This window comes from Vigna umbellata, chromosome 5 (assembly GCF_029865625.1).
Source record: "Vigna umbellata cultivar VRB3 chromosome 5, Vumbellata_1.0, whole genome shotgun sequence".
In the NCBI taxonomy this organism is placed as follows: domain Eukaryota; kingdom Viridiplantae; phylum Streptophyta; class Magnoliopsida; order Fabales; family Fabaceae; genus Vigna; species Vigna umbellata.
This window is the reverse complement of record NC_142169.1, coordinates 12398795-12418790: the sequence shown is the minus strand read 5'-3', so window position 1 is coordinate 12418790 and position 19996 is coordinate 12398795. Positions and strand designations below refer to the sequence as shown.

General features: G+C 33.6%; 2 long non-coding RNA genes and 1 pseudogene across 2 annotated transcripts; 2 read left to right on the top strand and 1 right to left on the bottom strand.

Annotated features, from left to right (window-relative positions):
- Positions 1 to 4346: 4346 nt before the first annotated feature.
- LOC148197706 (cationic amino acid transporter 1 pseudogene) lies at positions 4347 to 4934 on the top strand (annotated as a pseudogene).
- Positions 4935 to 6571: 1637 nt separating this feature from the next.
- Positions 6572 to 10253, top strand: LOC148197705 (uncharacterized). Its single transcript, XR_015786501.1, has 3 exons — positions 6572 to 6764; positions 6878 to 6952; positions 9975 to 10253. It is a non-coding gene; the product is annotated as an uncharacterized LOC148197705 (long non-coding RNA).
- Positions 10254 to 11968: 1715 nt separating this feature from the next.
- Positions 11969 to 14566, bottom strand: LOC148197704 (uncharacterized). The gene is made up of 3 exons (XR_015786571.1): positions 14322 to 14566; positions 13472 to 13610; positions 11969 to 12481 (listed from the first exon to the last, which is right to left on the bottom strand). It is a non-coding gene; the product is annotated as an uncharacterized LOC148197704 (long non-coding RNA).
- Between the last annotated feature and the right edge of the window lie 5430 nt (positions 14567 to 19996).

The following is a 19996-nucleotide window of genomic DNA, read 5'->3' as shown; positions in this document are numbered from 1 at the left end:
TATTATCTTCTTCCCATCCTTTAATCCAACCTACGAAGCTCCTCTTCACACATGAACAACACTTCATCCTTCACATTACTCACCCACCATACTTTTTAGGGACAATAGAACAATCCCAATCTCACCCTCACACCACCATTATCTGATTCTTCATTCACCTCCGCATATACTGAGAAAAGAAGGCATCTTTAGTGCAAACTAGTATAGTTCAATATTTTTTGTCCAGTGATCTTAGAACTAGAACATTTTTTTGCAATAAATTGTCCAACGAACATAGTCCACGTCCTATTATATAACACCACTAAAGCTTTACGAAAATTAATGTCAAAATTTTCCTAGTGAGAATCCATTCGCTCAGCAGCCTAAACTTTTTCGAATTAGATTTCATTTTCGTTCAACTGAGAATTTGGTTCATCTACTAGGGTGAATCCTTTAAATTCTCGTCCAATGGGCAAAACTCTTTCGGAAAATAAATTATGCAAACTTGTACATTGAGCATACCTATTATTCAACGAGTCTATATAATTTCAAAAAACGAAATTTGTAATTTCAGATAATATCAACCATACCAATTTCGCAATAGACCACATTAATCAACACAATTCATCAAAATTACAATACCAAACATATAACCCTTCAAACTTCATTACAAAACCTAAACTTGCAATATGAATCCTACCACTAAACTCACAACTCAACCTATCAATTCATGAAAATTTAATCATACCAGTACAATTTCAGAGTTAAAACAAATCAGTTGTATAATTCAAAACATAAAGTAACTAAAATTTGCTTCCTTAATTGTGAAACAACTAAAACAACTCTATGGAATGACCTTCAGACTCATCGGATGCTTTATTTATACTTAGGAATAACATAAACACGATGAAAAACACTAGAAGGGAGGAGGGTAGGGGTGTAGGGAGATTCAACACACATATATATAGATCTCCACACTGGTAAGATATTGTCCGCTTTGGACTAAGTCCTCACGGATTTGCTTTTGGTACCATTCCAAAAGGCCTTTTACCAATAGAGGTATCTTATGTGTATATAAACTCATGTCCATATCTTATTTTATCTGATGTGGGGTTTTGTTTGTACCAACATCCTCTCCTCAAACAAAGGACTATGGTTCTTCTACCTCCACTACAACGAAAGTCTTTTCTTATCCTCGAGTAGACTATGGTCAACACTAAGCATCTCTTTTGCCCTCTTTCACGATCCATGGTCACACAACACTGATCATCTCTTGCTCTCCACCTCTCATGATTCATTTGGCTATCTGTCATTGGCCACCTGCCAAGGCTTCACTTGATCATGGAGGGACGTACTCGTCACTAGACCTGAACCATGGGCTCTGATACCATTTGTAGGGAGATTCAACACACACACACATACACATAGATCTCCATACTGGTAAGATATTGTCCGCTTTGGGCTAGGTCCTCACGGATTTGCTTTTGGTACCACTCCAAAAGGCCTATTACCAATGAAGGTATCTTATGTGTATATAAACCCATGTCCATATCTTATTTTATGCCTATTACTCTCGCAAAAAGGATGTGTAGATAATACAATGCAATTTAATAGACTCTTGGGATTTTTCTCTCGTTTTACAATAGTAAGCTTTTGATTCTATGAAGCTTGAGAGTATTTTCTTTTATTTTGAGCTTTTTGTTTCTTCAAAGATTTTTCTTTCGTATTCGTGTGTTTATTCTCTTGCTCTTTTCTTTAACATTCTTCAATATATAGGCTTCAATAAAATGTCCATTAGATAGTACTTTGCTTTGATGTTCGGATCTTCAGATCTTCTTATCCTTGTCGTAGGTAGTAGTCGTTGATTAAAGTCAACTTATCAAAAAAGATATGTTTTTTCAGTTCTTTATCAAAAGTAGGTTGTACGAACTTTCTGGTGCAACTTTTGATAGTGAGAACATTTCATGAATGTCTAGTTTGTCTCTAATGATAGTTAGAACATTTCGAAAGAGTACAAGTTTTGGAGAGGAGAATGATCAACTTGATTTAAATAGGAAAGAATGTTAGTTAGCCGATTTGATTTGTTATATCTATTTACTAAACATTGTACAACTTAGATTTGAGAAGAGATTTTGTACGACTTAGGTTTGGAAATCGAGATATTTTGGAAAATAAACATTGACGCAGTAGATAGGTTTTGAGAAGGTGGTCGAGTTAAAGGATTTATCTTCTAGATAAGGAAGAGATTTAATGACTTGGTTGACACATAATAGATGATGGGACAAATTATTGCAAAAACTCAGATTTGAAATTTTTTGATCTGTCACTTAGAGTCTTTTGGAATCCTAGACATTTTGCTGGAGATGAGCTCAGTATTAGATACAACTTATGCATGTATGCGATTTTCTTATAGACAATATGTCTTAGATGATGTTATATATATATGACGTCACTTAGATGATGAGTCTTTGACGTTTGTCTCTAGGCGCTATATGATTGCACTATACATGTTGAGTCATATTCATTCAACGATTCTCATGTCGAGAATGATGATTAGACGATAAAGTCTATCTTCCATTAATGGTTTCGCGAAGATGTCAGCTAGCTAATCTTTTTTGTTCACGTATTGTAAATCTACGATACCCTTGTTAACATGATCCCGTATGAAGTGATGCTTGACTTCAATATGCTTTGCGCGTGAGTGCAATCTATGATTTTTAGATAAATTAATAGCAACATTATTGGCATAGTATATAGGGATCTTACTCTCGAAGTATTTGTAATCTTCTAGTTGATTTCTGATCCAGAGCAGTTGTGAGTAGTAGTGAGCGACATATATATATATATATATATATATATATATATATATATATATATATATATATATTCTGCTTCAGTAATTGATAACACAATTGTTTTCTATTTCTTGCTCAACCACAAGACAAGGTTTCCTTCAATGAAGTGGAAGCCTCCCTTTGTGCTTTTACATTCCACTTTTTCTCTAGCATAGTTAGCTTCACAATAGCCTTCTAATTCGAAGCTTTCGCTTCCTTCATAGCATAGGATGAGATTGATTGTTCTTATTAAATATCGAAAGATTTGCTTTACAACACTTAGATAGGTTTCTCTAGGATCTAACTAAAATCTTGCACATAGATAGACATTGAACATTATGTTAGGTCTAGGCATAGTGAAATAGCAAAGTGAACCTATCATTTGACAATAAGTAGTGTTGTCCACTTTTGTTGAGCTTTCATCTAGCACTAGGGTAGTTGTTGGATGTATTTGAGTCTTCATCTCCTTTGCTTCATTCATTTTGAACTTCTTTAGCAACTCTTTGATGTATTTTCTCTGATGAATATATATTGCATTTGTCTTTTGCTTGATTTGTAGTATAAGGAAGAACTTTAATTCACCCATCATGCTCATCTCAAACTCTTCTTGCATCATAGTAGAGAAGTCTTGGCAAAGACTCACAGCATGTTCATCTAACTTATTGCGATATACCTATTTAACTTTGACTACATGTTTTCCTTATGCTCATTACACCAAAAATACAAATGCATCTTATTAATAATTGCATCCTTCTTTTCAAAACTTTTAATGAATTTTCTATATCATAAATCTTCCTACTTTGCTTGTCAATGATAACATCTCTTTCATCAACATTTCTTCATAACACCACTTAAAATAGTTATACATGATATTAGAGGAACCACTTTGTTATTCAACACAAATATAACAAAGGCAATGTTAATTACCAAGAAATATCTCTATTAGAAATAATTAAATTTGTTATTATTAATATAACTTTGTAGTTAGGATAATCCCAAAATTGTCTTCCAACATTATTTGAAGTTCTTGTCATTCTTACTATTATCATCTTACCACAATTGCAAATGAGGATTATCCCAATTTTCCTTGAATCATCATCATGTGAAGAATGACAAATTCGGTGCCCCGAATTGCAACAAGACAACAAAGATTGACAATCATACATTGGTGTTTCAAACAACAAACATGATTGTTGTCTGCGGAGGACTTTACAAAATCAATTTTCCTCCTAAAAAAACCTCACGCAATTCAAAAACCCCAGTATACATATTTTTCATTTTATGGCCAATTTTGGTTTCAAGTTACAATAAAATAAATTAAATCCAACTCTTATTATGCATGATAGGTCCGGTTAATAACCATAAGGACCAAACGAAATATAAAGGTTTAAACCCTCCCTTGGTCCTCAAGTTTGTATGGAAATCTTAGTTCGGTCCTCGTTTTTTCATCTGTCTCAATTGGGTCATATTTTTTGTAAAAATGAGCACATTGTACCATAACCGTTAAGTGGTGTGAGACGGCGTTAAATTGATATGAGCTGGTGCACAGAGAATGTGGTGATGTGTGTTGATGACTTACGTTGACTGTTTTGATTAAATAAACAGTGCTGATGTGGCATAAGTACTCTTTATTCATTTTAGGTATATCAGAATTAGGGATTTGAAATTGGAATTGGTGATTTAATTTCGATCTCCACTCTCTTCTTGTTCTCCCTTGTGGCGCTGGCCCTGTTGGTTCGCCACTACTGTGCAAGAGGGGTGGCTACACAAGCCAACATTGTGAAATTCGTTCTCTGCATTGCTCTCATATTGGGTTCTTCTGTTGCATCAGCTGTTTACTGGGCCAACACCACAAAATGGGTTGGTTACACCATCATGGTGCCGCTTTGGCTTGTGGGAACAGTGGGGATTTGGCTTTCGGTTCCAATGACGAAGAAGCCAAAGGTTTGGGGTGTGCCACTGGTGCCGTTCCTACCATCAGCTTCCATTGGCATCAACGTTTTCCTTCTTGGTTCGTTGGATAAAGCTTCGTTCAGAAGATTTGGATTCTGGATTGCGATTCTGCTGGTGTATTACCTGTTTGTGGGATTGGATTCCTCTTATGACATGGCACAATACTGAAGAAGGAGAAAGTGGAGAGCTTGACTAAGTCAAAGTTGGATGAAGAAAATGTTGTTCCATCTCTGACAGAGTCTGGTACAAAAAATTAAATCCCCAATTCCAATTTCAAATCCCTAATTCTGATATACCTAAAATGAATAAAGGGTACTTATGCCACATCAGCACTATTTATTTAATCAAAACAGTCCACGTAAGTCATCAACACACATCACCACATTCTCTGTGCACCAGCTCATATCAATTTAACGCCGTCTCACACCACTTAACGGTTATGGTACAATGTGCTCATTTTTACAAAAAATATGACCCAATTGAGACAGATGAAAAAACGAGGACGAAACTGAGATTTCCATACAAACTTGAGGACCAAGGGAGGGTTTAAACCAAATATAAATTATCAAAATTAGGATCAAGTAAAACATAAAAAAAAAAATAGTATTACATTGAATAAAATTAACAAAAAATAGAAAAAAAAAACATTATTTAAGCCTTTTCAAATTTATTATTTAATTTATTATTTTTTTTTGAAAAAGTGAAATTCAATTTGTGTAATTTATAGATCTATAGATGGGAAATAAATAATTATATTTAAATTCAATTTTGAAAAATATATTATGTTCAAAAAAGGTAATTTCATTATGTATAAAATTATAGAAAAAAATATCATTGTTTATAAAATTGTTTTTAGCTATTATAATTTCTGTGAATAATAAAAATTGAACTAAGATTTATTCATTTCGACAGTAAAATATTTAAATAATGATTCTTTACGCAAAGCTTTTCCGTGAATTTGTTCTTTCTCATCATTTCCATAAATCTGAAAAATGGTGGAGGAAATGCTAATGGTTTACTTACATTACACAAAATGATAGCTTGTGAAGACAAACAGAAGCAATGATCAAGTCCCCTAACCAAAATTTCCTTCGTTTTCCTCACTCTAGCATTCACTTATCCCACATTCCCAAATGCACGTTCGTACCCTACATCTCTACCAAATCCCAAATCCACTTTTTCTCCTCATTGCCACCGGGTGGCTCCAAAACCTTCCGAACCATTGCCCCAAAATCCCGGTGCCAGCACGGTCCCCTGTTCGCAAAACGGGTCGGGCTTTTGGCATCAATTCTACCCGGTGGAAGCTGGTGGGCCTTGCCGGAGCTCCGGGAAGACGGCGTGGAGCCAACGACGGCCTTGATTGCTCTCCGGCGAATATGGGAATTGGTCGCCGATGAGCGATGGGCCGCGTTTGTGGCGGTTGGGTCTCTTGTAATTGCTGCTGTGAGTGTGAATTGCATGAGTTACTTTTTAATCCGTAAGAGTTTGTATGGAAAAGCTTCTACGCAAGCACTTCGTGAGAAACAAGACAAAACACAAGTTTCTCCGTAAACTTAAATTAAAACTCAAACTCAAAAGCTATAGAAGCTCTATCACGTAATTTTTTCAACATTCTTACATTAAATTTATACAATATATAAAAAAAGTTATCTCAGTTTATTCTTTGTATTTTTTTTCCTTTAATAAAAAGAGTAGTAATACAATGACACGCCTACGTGTCAGTTACATTCATATGACACGGGCCACGTCTGCGTTTTGGAAAAAGGAGTCTACAGTGAATGAGGGTAAAATTGGAAAAAAATGAATTTGGAAAACATTCTTCTTTCGCGCTCGTGTTTAGAAAATCCATTTAGGTTTCTCCATCGGTAGTGCCTCTAATTTGATTTCTTCTTCGGTGCTTCAATCAGTGCTTCAGTCATTGCTTCAATCGGTGCTTGAATCACTGCTTCCATCGTTGGTGCCGCTCCGCTCCCAATCTCGTCTCTGGTTTGATTTGAGGTACGGGTTTCTTTTTTCGATCTCTCCTAAGTGAGGGTTTTTTTATTTTGATTTCGCATTTCCTTTTTGAAGTACATTGTGGTGTAAACTCATTTGTGCAAGATTATTTTCAGTGGTTGTGGAGTTGAGGGTTGTGGTCTCCGGTTTCTGTTTCGACTTGTGTCGCTTCTTTGGTGTGTGACTTTGAGGTAGGTTTTTCTCAATTTTTTTTGTGGTAGTTTTACCCTTTTGAGCACTACCAGTGATGATGTTGTTTTTTTTTTGTTTGCAGTTGCTGTTTGGATGAAAAAAGTTGTATAAACTGTTTGTTAATTTTGTTGTTACTGCACCAGAAAGTTTACTGTTGATTAGAATGCTACAAAAAATTAGTGCAGTATTGTTTGCTGTTTTGATTCCAATGCTGCAACATTAAATTAGTGCATTATTGTTTGCTGTTTTGATTAGAATGCTACAAAAAATTGTTTGCTGTTTTGATTCCAATGCTGCAACATTAAATTAGTGCAGTATTGTTTGCTGTAACATTAAATTAGTGCAGTATTGTTTGCTGTAACATTAAATTAGTGCATTATTGTTTGCTGTTTTGATTAGAATGCTACAAAAAATTGTTTGTTGTTTTGATTACAATGCTGCAACATTAAATTAGTGCAGTATTGTTTGCTGTAACATTAAATTAGTGCATTATTGTTTGCTGTTTTGATTAGAATGCTACAAAAAATTGTTTGCTGTTTTGATTCCAATGCTGCAGAAAATTATTTGCTGTTTGGGTTAAAATTGTTGCAGGAATTCTGTGCTGTTTGAATTAAAATGCTGCAAACATATTTGGTTGTATTAATTTGATAAATCTTCTTTAATATATAATTGTATGGTGTGAGTGCAGAGCATGTATATATATCACATGAGATTTGTTTATAAATGGTGTTGTTTGAATGCTCATGATATATATGTGAACATTGGTAGCTGAATGTTGTTGTGGTAGGAAAAGAATTGAGATTGAGTAATGGTTGGATGTGCAGGATATGAGAATGACGTTAAACCCTTTAGCTTGAGTCCAATTTACCAAATAATTGGAACTATAGTTTGTAATTAGTGTGTAGTATAAGAAGACATGGCATTGGAGGTGATTCAACTTGATTGAATAGATTTAGTTCTTCATATAATCATAGTTTATTTAAAAACCTCTCTCGTATAAACTCTTTTCCATCTTCCCAAGTACTGGTGCAGCTAGGTTCTTTTCACAGCAGATTTAAGGGAAGATTTGAGTTTAGTCTCACACAACCCACCCACTTTTTCTACCTAGAATTTCTCTTTAACATTGTCACGATCAAAATTGGAAGTTGAAGCACCACCATTAACAATAACTCTACTTGTCTCCCTTTCACATTGCATTGATTTCCTTGTGGAATTATTGTTTTCCTCATCATATGGTCTTTCTGATATGGAAACAAAATGTGCATTTTTCCTTTTAATAGATAGATTGGAAGAGGATTTGACCACTGCTTCATATGATTTGGATATTTCCTTCTCTTTTTCTGAGGTACTTAATTTTAACACTTTTAAAAGATCAAGACAGATCTTGAATGCTCTCCTCATCTTTCCTGACCATTTTAAGGCCAACCTTTTTTGGTTGCCTGTCTATGGATGTTGTGTCTGTTTGACCTAGGGATGCTTTTGAAACACTATATTGATCTTATTTTTCTTCTTCACCAGAATTTTGTCATTTTGTTCTAGCTTTTTCTCTCATTTTTCAATGATTCACAAACTATTTTAACCATAAACTCTGTCACATATGCCTCTTTTTCAATGATACCCCCACACTTGAACTCAACAATGTCCCATAACACAACCTACTTTACCTCACAATTCTAGGACATGGTATAATCTAGTTTTACAAGTCCAAGGCTGACAATGGACTTGAAAATCTGAATAAAAGCCTAAATTGATTCTGGACAATGGTTTTGCATGTCATTTTTTCTGCTTTGATTCTGTGATGTTTGGAAGTTTAAACAAGTCCAAATTGATGTATTAAAGCTGTTAGAACCATTGATATGAAGTTAGAATGACCTATATGCAATTTAGTATGTCAAACCATCATATTTGAGCCATTTTTGGAACTTGCAAAGTGAATCTGAGTAGCAGTTCTGTTTTATGCCTAATTAGAGTTCAAACAAGTGTATTTTGATGAGTTAAAATTGTTAAAATGATTAGTAAAGTGTCAGAATGGCTTAGGCACAAAATCACTTACAAAATCACCAATTTTGAGTCAATTTTGGGAAGTAGAAAGGTGATTTAGAGTAGCAGTTTGGTTTTGAGTTAAATTTGAGTTTTAACAAGTTTCAATTCACCAAACAAAGTTGTTGAAGTGGTGAAAAGAAAAGAATAACCTATTACAATATTAGTTTTTGCCCACATGGTTAATGTAATATTACAATATTAGTTTACTTGGGTAAAAGAAAGTGATCGCTTGTTGATTGCCAATCTCCTTGAATTCAAAGTTACACTATTTTGTTTCCATTCTGGCCGCTTTCAATGCCTAACGAGCAAGTGACAGAGGTTGCTATCTGCTTGTCATTACTCAACTGTGCTTAAATAATTGCACTATATCAAGATCCATATGCATTTGATGTCATATTTCCGCTGTTCTATCTTTGTTTTGCATTTGGCTCTTTTATCATATCCCTTTATATTTTCATACGCTTTGCCTTAACATTTATAACATTCTTTATATTCTGTCTGTCATTTTCAATTTGAATAATCGATGATTTTCTGACCAAAGAAACTATTTTTTATTTCTCAGAATCAATTGATTTTGATAAGTTTGACTGTCCTAAATATACTTTGATGGTGGCATCTTTCTCTTTTCAATGGTCTTTATCCTCATCATTATCGGTATGCATGATTCTTGCATTTGTTGCACTGCAGACTTTAGTTTCACTTTCATCAATAACTTTTATGAATCTCCCATCATGTTTAAATTATAGTGTTTTTAAATTATATTGTCTTTAAAAAATTAAACATTTTTTTTACAATTCTGTATTTCTCGACTTAATAACTTTTTATATAATATCATATTATAGATATATTGCTAATATTTATACCGTTACTTCTCATGTTGGTTGAAAAAATATACTTTTGATGTACATTTCCAACAATATGGTAATTTTCTCCCAGGACCTATGACTTCTACTTACATTTATACTTTATGGTTTGCAGGTGTGTGGCACCTTGATCAAAGTCTGCTTCATCATGCCGCTTGAACTTGGATAGTCTTTATAGTCTTTATTATTAGTTCTCGTTTATATTTGCTCTTAGAATTTAAATGTTTTTCCTATGTACTGAGATGTGAAAACTTGTAGTGTTGTAGTGTTGTGGCAACAAATATCTTATGTAAAAGACTACAAACATATTATGCAATGTTTTGAATGAGATGTCATCTTTTAATGATGGTATGGAAGGGCCTTCGACAGATGACAAAGTAAGAGATTAACGTTACTGGTTTTAAAGTTGTTTAGTTTATGTAATGAAGAATATGTCGTACTATTTAATGTTGATGAATTTTATTATTGCTTATAAAATGGTATTTTGATGAAAATTTAAGTTTGTTTATTCATACAAGTTTGGCTACCAACCATATTAATGAAATTTGTCCTAAGAAATGTGATGATTGATATTAAAATAAACCACTTTTATTGGTGTTGAGAAACTTTTGTCCTAAGAAATGAATGATTGATATTCAATTAAACCAATTATATTCTTGTTCAGAAGCTCTTTCATAAATAACCACATACAACTCAGCATATAACTACTTACTGCACCTAAGAAATGAATGATTGATATCCAATTAAATCAATTGTATTCGTGTTCAGAACATCTTTAAAAAATAACCACATACAACTTATTAAATAACCACCTACTGTACCTAAAAAAAAGGGATTATTCATATTGAAATAGACCACTTCTATTCTTGTTCAAAACCTCTTTCACAAATAAGCACATATAACATAGTACATATCCACTTACTGCACATATTTATGCAGATTGTAGAAATATCTTATATTTATACTTTGCCAGTTATATCCATTTCAAGTCTTTTGTTTTTGTACAAATTGTCAGTGACAACCAACCACAAATTTTGAATTCAATAACCACATAATGCAGCAAAAAAACCAGAGTAGTTTAAATGACCAAATTATTATTCTGCATAACACCACTCCATTTAAACACGGCATTTGATGCCTCAGTGAACTTTTGATATCAAAGTAATTAAAATAAGGTTTATCAATTTATTGTTATACGAAATGTCTGTCACAACCAACCATATATGTTTTATGAAATAACCACTTAGTGTTGAAAAAAATCAAGGGTTTCACAGGATTGACTGAAATCAATTTTATTTTTTATTTATCTCTGATGAAGCAACAATTTTAGTTTTTATTTTTCTCTATGAAGCACAAGGTTAATATAAACCCATAATTTAATATTAACTTTTAAAATGAATGTTCAATTTTTCCTCTAACTTTTAATTATTCACTTTTCATTTATAAGTCAAATTATATGCAATCAAATAAATTTTTACCTTGTATAATAAATGCTAAGGTAATATAATTAAAATTAGAATGACTGAAATGAGTTATTTTAAGTACAAGCTTTGGATTACATAATAGTAACTCATAAGTATAGATCACAGTAACACTGTTTTAATGTCTAATACTTAGGAAAACCCCATTACAATTTCCTTCTCTAGAAGTTTTTAATTCCATTTGTCTTATAATGAAAAACAGCTAATAGTGATATAATAAATAATTTTACATATATACTTGATCAGAATTAAAAATAAGATAAGTTCACCTTTTCTATATCTTTATAAACATTTAAGTATTTTGAATTACAAATGGTTATAGAGTACATGCATGTATCTTAAGTTAATTCAAAATAAATGTATTCAATTGTGATAATAGTAATATGTTTAGTTATTTGATTTGATGTCTATATGGGTATTAAAGTATTTGAGAGCTGCTATACACAGATTCATTCATCGTTATTCTCTCTTTTCTGTTCCATTTTTCTTAGTCTGTTACTCTTGAATTATATTATCTTGGTCGAAAATTGTTAGTAAAATTAGACCATTGAGAACTTGTTCATTCCCTACATCACACAAATATAATGTGTATTTCCTCCAATAAAGAGAGTTCTATTTGCCACCCACCAAAATCAAAGTATGTGTATTTACTCGATTATAAATTTAACAATCAAATACAACACAAGTTTCTAAAGAACTTATCATGAAGGATGAATAATTTATGAAGCTAAGGGTGAGCAGTTGCAGGCCAAAATAAATTATCAGTGCAAAATTTGATGATAATTGGTTATACCAAGTTGCTAATATTTTTATCTAATTGAATGCCTAATCTGGTATCTACAGCCATATGAATAAATATTGTTGCTTAAAGAACCATTTTATAGTAGTATACTAATTGGATTTTCCAGTAACATGTGTAGTAGCTGCATCCTTTATACTTGACTCAGATGTTTTCATGGCACTATCAGATAATTTGAGTTTTGTAAGGTTCCTTCTAAGGAATTGGAATTGCAACCCTTTAGGTTTTATCTTCCCAAGCAATTGCCATCTTCTAGGTGTAATCTGTCCTAGCATTTTCATTTGCTCTTTTCTGAACTTCTTAGTTGCATACCAGCTTCCACCCCTCCATCCTAAGGCATACCTGTATATCAGCTAAAGTGAGAACTCATAGCAAAAAGAAAATCAAAATGTTTAAATCCACTGATAGCAAAGTATCAAAGAAAATAAAAGTCAATATGAATGGCTTATGAAACAAGCAACAACAAATCAACAGAGGAGACATGTTCACATCAAACATGTACGCCAACACCTAGAATCAATCAACAGGTCAAATGCATGGCAGTATTTCCTTTCACAGATTAATACATTTTTAAGTGATTTTAACTGAGGCATCTTGTCCATATAACGAATAAACTTGACATCATACTGGAACAATATTCCAAATTCAAAAGCAGGTCCACTGGAAGAATGATTTGAGTTTGAGAAAACAAAACCCAGACATAAGAAATGGAATGACACCTCCCTCCTCCCTGTTTTCCTCCCACTGTTAAGCCTCACTCCTGCTCACCTAAATCCGAAATAGTCATCAAGTATGAACTCATTTTGGCACATACAAGAAAATTAAAGTGACAGATATTGTACCTGAAAAGACAATATCCAATCTTCAAGCCATAAAATATTTAACTGGAAGACATATATCGACACATCTCTCACAACAAAATCACATTCATAACCTTATATAATAATTATATTTTCAACCTACTCAATTTCATCTGCCACTCATATACCAAAAAGACATCCAACTTATAAGAACCATGGTGGTTGTGCATAGAAAATCCATCCAACATTATTAAAATTAATGAAATAAATTTCACAATATTACAGAGCGTTTTTTTATATTACAAATATACATATTTTAAAGCATTATCAAACAATAAATTTCGTTTGTTTATATTAAATGAGATAAACTTGATTACAACAAATTTTATACAAATAATTACAAACGCATGGCCAATGCATAATTACAAATTTCAATAAATGGAAATAATTCCCATATTCTTTTTCTACATAGCAAAAAATCCAAGTCTGCACATTCTATCTAACGAGGCTCAATCATTATGATAGTTACTACCTTGAAAAAAAGGATGGAAAAGAGATATGCTATGTATGTGATGAGGCGTGCCTCAATTTTCTAAGTGCCTGACTCATCAATTCATGTGAGCATCACCCATTTCACCATCAACATCACCTTTAGGAACAAGTGCAGCCACCTATCATGAAGAGAATGCAAAAAGTTAGTTGCCAGTGGACGTGCATTTAAACTAATTCAAGAAGATGTTGATGACATTGTATAAACCATACAGAAGAAAAAACAAAACAAAAGGGAGAAATGCATACAATGTTCAAAGAGGAACACTAAAATTGCTTTCATTGTTACCATCTGAAAACCAAACTAAACAGGTCTACAAATAAGGGTTTTCAGATGATAAAATCCAAAAAGTCAAAGTAATTTTACTAAAAAGCTTCTAAATATTGGATGATTCAATGTGAGAAATACACAAGCACTACGGAAATTCACTCTCAACAGCTACCTATTCAGGGGAGAAACCAATATTAGTTTACAATACAGGGGAGAAATACACGCATCAGGCACGACACAAGTTACAAATCAAGCAAACCAGATTTGTCATAAATCAATATTAGTTTACAATACAGGACAATCAAATTTGTCAAACAGGGAAACTAACCAAAATAATATGCCAAATTAGACATTCAACCACAGTTTTCAAATTAGACATAGATAACTCCCCAAACCGTCTTGTCTCAGTGCTCGTCACGGATTGAGAATTTAGTGTTCTCCCTACCGCAACTCTCCCTCAGAACACCTTGCCCCCTTTAGTCTAGGGTTCACCAAAATGAAGCAAATAGAAATGGAAAAATACAAAAATCATGACAAAAGAAGAAACAAAGAAGAACCATACACCCTCCGATTAAGTGGCACCCATGGAGTTCTCGCCTTCTCTATCAACCGAACCCTACCACAGCACGCTCTTCCACTTCTCTGCTTCTCTATCATCCCCAACCCTAGCAAAGCACGAAGAGATGGAGTTCTCGCCTTCTCTATCAACCGAACCCTAGCATAGCACGCTCTTCCACTTCTCTATCACCCCCAACCCTAGCAAAGCACGAAGAGCTCTTCCAAAATGTGAAATCATACAAACTGGAAACTGAATACAGAGAGCACGCTAAATAAAACGCAGCGTTTAATTTAGGGGGTAAATGACAATATCACCCTTCTGTACAATCACAAAAATTGGGTCCCACCGCGTGTCATATGAGTGTCAAAAACTTTGGCCGTGTCAAAGTATTCTTTTTGTAATAAAAATGATTATGGAGGAATTTCTAAAAACCTATTTTAAATATTATTTACAAACGTTGCCAAAAACAAAGAAACTCTTTTTTTGAAGTATGCATGGTGCAACATTCAACTCTAGTGGGTTTATTGAGCACAATTTAGTTACCAAAGAAGTTGCTAATATTCCTTTTAGCTCTAACTGGTATATATAAATTCGTTCTCAGGGATGTTAACAAGTTGATGATTTTGATGCTACTGTGAACTTCTTAACCGGTTAATCAATTTTGTGGAACCAAAGTAATACGAGTATATATCTATTAGTGACCAGATTATATATTTAATAGTGTTTTTCTTTTATAGAAGTCTGGCAGGTTAAATTTGGATAGCGCTTGTTGTTCTGCACTACAATGTTGTCTGTGAAATGTTATATATTTCACGAGTTTAATATTCATGTACTGTCTTGGAAAGAAAATTTATACTGTGAAGTGTCAACCAATTAAAGTGATTACTATTAAGTCAATGGATTTATCATATAAAATACCTTTACATTGTCCGTGTATTCTAATTAGATTCATATTCCTTTGTGTTTCAATATTTGTTCTCCCTTTTTGTTTCGATGGAGTTCTATAGTCCAGTACGTGGAATAAATTACTGTATCACTGATCACGTGTTTCCATGCATTTCAATAAAAGAGTTTGACCTTGACATTATTAGCTAACTAAAAGTTCAATCTTAGTGTTTTTCATTGCATGATTGAGGGATAGATGGTCCACCAAAATTAAACTCCTCGACTTGGTTATTTGCTACATAACTCTTTTATTTTTTATTTTTTTATTGTGAAGATCTAAGACCTAATTACAAAGACCACTCTAGAAAGAGGCTCTCAAATCTAAGATCTTAGTGCACTTGGTTGCCACTTCTTTTAAGATCTATGACCTCATGCAAGGCGGGAGGGTAGGCTAAAGTTCAAGCACAGTTGTTTAGATAATGTGATATCATGATCAAGCAAGCTGGCTGTTATCCCCGGAAATACTCAGTACCATTTGAGTTATGTTTCTTATAGTTTATCAACTTTCATTTTATGAAGAGATTGTCCTAAAATAACTGGTGCAACTTGATATACGTGCAGCACTGTAGCTTCATGATTTTTATATTTTTCACCCAGTCCATGTTAATTCTCAATATTTATTCTGCTGCTGCAGCTTTCAGAGATCTCCATACCAAGTATATTGGCAGCATCAATATTTTCAGCACAGAGTGGTGAGACTGTGGCGTTCTCTAGGAATGCACTGTTTTTACTTCTTTTGTGCTTAACTTCAGGGATATGCAGGTGATTCTTTTAGAGCTTTGTTTCTGTGTAACCTTTGTTTTTAGTCACTCTTCCTGATATCTCTACAATGATTAGCAAACTGATTATCCAAGGTTCTAGAGGACTGACTTAACTCACCCTAAAATAATAGGGTGCTTGTTCTGAGTAACTAGGGCCACTTATAGTAAAAATAAGAGGTGAGATATCTGAACTTTGAAAACAAATTACCTAATTGTTAGTAAACCTTGTTCAAAGTGCCTAATGCTTTTTTCTATATGCTTATTCTGTCACTGTCCTATCAAGGAACACTTTGATTCAATTTATTGCCTAGTCTTGATATGAGCTATTTGTCATTTGTTTTAGTATTAAGATGGAGTGGGTCATAATTGTGTTCTCCCATTTTGAATTTCAGTGGCCTACGAAGTGGCTGCTTTGGAATTTTGAATGTAACCTTGGTAAGTCTTGATCTCAGCCCTTTCTCAAATCTCAATTAACATTTTCGGATGGGTCAACTTTCATATGCAGGGCATTTTTCTTTACTCCTCATCATGTCTCTACTATTTCTATGAATCATTGTAGGTAGATTATCTTTTGTTCGATTAATACAATTAGATGAAATCATCAGTTCATCAAAACTGAATACTATTTATTATGATAAGAAGATATGAAATTAGATTTCTTATTGAGATTCTACTAGAAGATTATGATTAGACTGTCAAGAGCAGATTGTTGAGAGTAGACTGTCCTGGTGTAATAATGTTAAAACAAGAAGGAAATAAACATAGAAACCACCAACCCTAGCGTCAGGAACGTGCAACACAATGCAGCCACTTTGTGTAGTGTTTTTGCCCATTCCTCTTCCACCTGATATGGTTAGGATTCCACATTCTTTTTCGTTTCCAGCTCAACATTCTGTTTACTGTTCCCTCCCTGGACCATGGGTAAATTAACTCCTCTATTGGTCCATTATCTCCTAAGCTCCTTGATGACTCCTAGAATAGTCATAAGATATGGGCTTAATACATTGATTCATTACTTTTTTTTTCTTTTGCGTGGTTACACTATCGGGTAAGGATGTTAGCCTTTTCACAAATGTCCTTGGTATGACAATGGTGTAAAAAGAACTTCCAAGTTTAGCCAACAAAGCAAATTATGGGGGACCTAAAGTAAATAGATGGCTGATAACTAAACCTCGAAAATAGAGAAAACAAATAACATTAAGAGAGAAAAGGTGAATATGGAAGAATTTATTATAGGTAGTGGGTTCTAAACGACGAGTATGGAACGAATACAGAGACGTAGACATCTGATTGTCTACTCAGCCCAGCCTGTCCCAAATTCCCAACAAAATTTGCCTCCCCCCATGTATGCCCCTACTCACCTCTTAAAAGGTCTGTGATAGACTTCTTTAATCAAGAAGTCCATCAACACTCTCCTCCTCTCACGAACACACAAAAGATAACAGAATAGAATGTGTATTATTGATGTATGAATGAATCAATGTACAAAGAATCACACCAAGGAAGCCTCTCTCCCTCCACTGGAACAAATATCCAGTCTATACTCAAATGTACAAAAGAATTAACTAGTCCTGTGCAGAACATACACCTTATTTATAAAGTCTCCCTTCCCCTTTCCACTAACTAACTAACTGTCAAACAACTCTTCCTAACCGCCCTCTCATTTCCTCTTCCTTCTATCCTAAACCCATTATATCCTATCACCTTATAATCTATCAGTTTGACACTCTCATACCTACCCTCTCGCTCTTTCTCTCTGCCCTCTATGGAAAACTGTTGCAACCAATCATTGTAAAGTATCTCGTGGTCCACACGTAATGGGTTTCCACTTCCTTCTTTCATAGACTTTATGAATATGCCTATTAGGCCCTTCTCCATCCCTATAGCTTAACTGGTTTTCGTTAACATTTAAGTTAGCCTTAGTTTTGGAGGTCAAAGGAGAGTTATTTTGAACTTTGTTTTGAATCTCCCCTTTTGTGCATAAGTTTTGGAGGTTTTAACTAAGGGAGAGGTTTTTTATTTTTTATTTTCTTGGCTTTCTTTTGATTGTAACTTTATGAATTGGGACTCTTTTTGCTTTCTTGTGTGGGTTTTTCTCAAATTCTTTTGAGGAAAAAATTCAAGCCAGAAAATGTCATGATCAATGTTGGGGCAAGCAAGACAAAAGGCTTAATAATGAATGGTTAAACTACTAGATGCCACAATTAACAACTTTTTGTTATCTGTAGCTCTCTTGCTTTCACATTTCATTAAGGCATCCCACTCGGGAATTCTCCATTGGCCTTTTTATTAAGAAATTCAATTTCTGTGTTCGCTATTTCATTACTGCAGCTTCAACTTTCTACTTTAACTGACTTTTTTATTCCATGCATATAATTGCTTGGGATACCCTCTTTTTTTCTTGTTCTTATTGCTATTGTAGATCATTTTCCCACTCCAATGTTTTTCTTTTTTCTTTAAAGTACCATTGTTGTTTAAGATTAAGTGCACTGGTCACCATTCCATGATAATTTTTCAGGTAAAGCATCTACGAGAAAACTTATATGCAACAATTCTTTTTCAGGTACGTATTTTACTAAGTGAAAATATACAACACTAGTGGGCGTTAATTAGATTTTTTTTGGTTATTTATTTGTATTATTTTACTATTTCTTTCTTTTCCTCTAGTTAATCTACGACCTATGTTTGTTATTATCTGTGATGTAGGACATCTCCTACTTTGATAAAGAAAGAGTTGGTGACTTGACAAGCAGGCTCACAGCAGATTGTCAACGGTTATCCCATGTGATAGGAAATGATCTTCAGCTCATATTACGCAACACTTGTCAGGTTTTAATTCTTACATTACATATTAATCTGTTATTTTAGTTTGATGACTTTATCTTTCCATCTGGTATTGACTGTCCCTCTATTTTTTATCTAGGGAACTGGAGCAATACTTAATTTGATGGTTTTATCTTGGCCTCTAGCATTATCTGCCTTGGTGATTTGTTGTATTTTATCTGCAATTTTCATTGTTTATGCACAGTAAGCATCGGTAACATCTTCCCCTTTATGTTAAACCCATAGCTTTGCTTCACTATTTTCTTACATATTTTGGTTCTCTTTAGTTTTTGTATTTTTTAACAAGATCTCCTGTCTTCCTATCTGTTTGTATCCATTTTTCAATCAAAATAATGAAATTATATTTGTATCCATAAAACATTGAGCTTTATTAAATTTCTCTCTTAAGTTTCAAATTTTTTCTTTCATTATATTTATTTTTACAGATATACACGTACATAGTTTTTTTAATCAATAGAAAGAATGCTATCACATCGCAATATGGCTTGCAATCCTAACTAAGTTAGCACTATAATTTGTACTAATCTTCTGCAGAACTCTTAATACAATTAAAAGAAAAAGGAAATACAAATGTGGTGGGATCAAATCAAAACCCACTAAGACAATGAGTAATGTGGGATGCCCCATCTATTTGTACAAAAATCAGAGACAACACACGGAGGCTATCCATCCCACCAAGTAAAAACTAAAGTTCTTAGACAGTAAGCAGCTAAGCTATTTGCACACCTATTTCCCTCCCTAAAAGTGTGTGAAAATCTAAACTATATACCCTGAACGAACTCTATCAAAATATATTTTAGGAAATTTTAGATATTATTCCCATGTTAATTTGTTATATTCTTTGTATCTTGCTATTATTACTAGAATAACAATCCCACAATTTTAGGGATTTGTTTTGTAGAATAGACTGCTCATTCAATAAGCTCTTGTATATATATCCAATGCATGTAAGGAGACAAATAATAAAAAATATATTTTTTCTCCTAAATTTAAGATGGTATCAGAGTTCCTGATCCTTGGGAGCCTCTGACCATGTGCTTTGATTGCAGCCTTCATTGTTGCCCAACCCTAGAGTTCCATCACAGCCTTCATTGTTGCCCAACCCTAAAGTTTCATCGCAGCCTTCAT